The following is a 931-nucleotide window of genomic DNA, read 5'->3' as shown; positions in this document are numbered from 1 at the left end:
AAAGGGGGAGAGACCTCCCCCAGAGTGAAGTCATTACGACATAACAAATCTGAGCCTGCAACTGGGGGGTGAGGGGGTTGTGTTCAGGGACACAGCCTGCCCACCTCCCTGAGCCTAGTAACTGCAGGGGGGCGTGGTCCATGGCTCTGGCCAGTGCGTCCCCTCAGTGGGGTCCTTCTCCTGACCCCGCATGGGAACATTTTCCCTTATTTTAAAAAAAAAATGTATGCTATTGCATGGTGTAGAAAAAGAAGGATACATTCAGGTGCAATGGGCCTGATTAATTAAAGCTCTCCAAGGCTGGAGAAAATACACCTTCGTCAGTGAACCTGGGTTATCCAACAAACCTGGATTGGATCTGTTCCAAGATTGAAAACTTTTGCTAACAAATAATTTTTGTCCTCATACCTATTTGATGACTTTGTACAGTTAGAGATTACCAACAGATTTTACCAGACAAAAAAAAATGTCTCTAAACACCCATTAATGGGGTTTTGGTGCAAGTGCATTAATGCATGACATAGATTTAATATTAGTACTGATTTTGGGTGTTCAGAAGAATTGCTTGGCTTGAGTATTGACTGATGCAGATCTAAATCAACCTAATATTTCAGATTCGCATTCTTCACAGAGTAGTTTCCAGTTTCTAATTCATTAATGATTCTTTTTCTGATAAATGTAAGCTATATTTTTTGTTATGCAGAAAAGTTCTTTAAACTTGGTAGAAGTTAAACATTCATCTAAAGTACATTAGCTTCACACTTTCTGCTACTAAAATACATGAAAAAGTGTAAAAATACCACCCACACAGTAGAAAAAGATAAATGTAAAATAATGCAAGATTAGCAAAAAAGAAAAAAAGTTTGGTTACAGATCTGTTTCAGGAAAGTAATCAAAATATTAGTATTTGAAAGAATTGCAAAATCCTCAC

The sequence above is a fragment of the Pyxicephalus adspersus genome, chromosome 4 (genome assembly GCF_032062135.1).
Source record: "Pyxicephalus adspersus chromosome 4, UCB_Pads_2.0, whole genome shotgun sequence".
Classification (NCBI taxonomy): domain Eukaryota; kingdom Metazoa; phylum Chordata; class Amphibia; order Anura; family Pyxicephalidae; genus Pyxicephalus; species Pyxicephalus adspersus.
Note: the sequence above shows the minus strand (reverse complement) of the source record.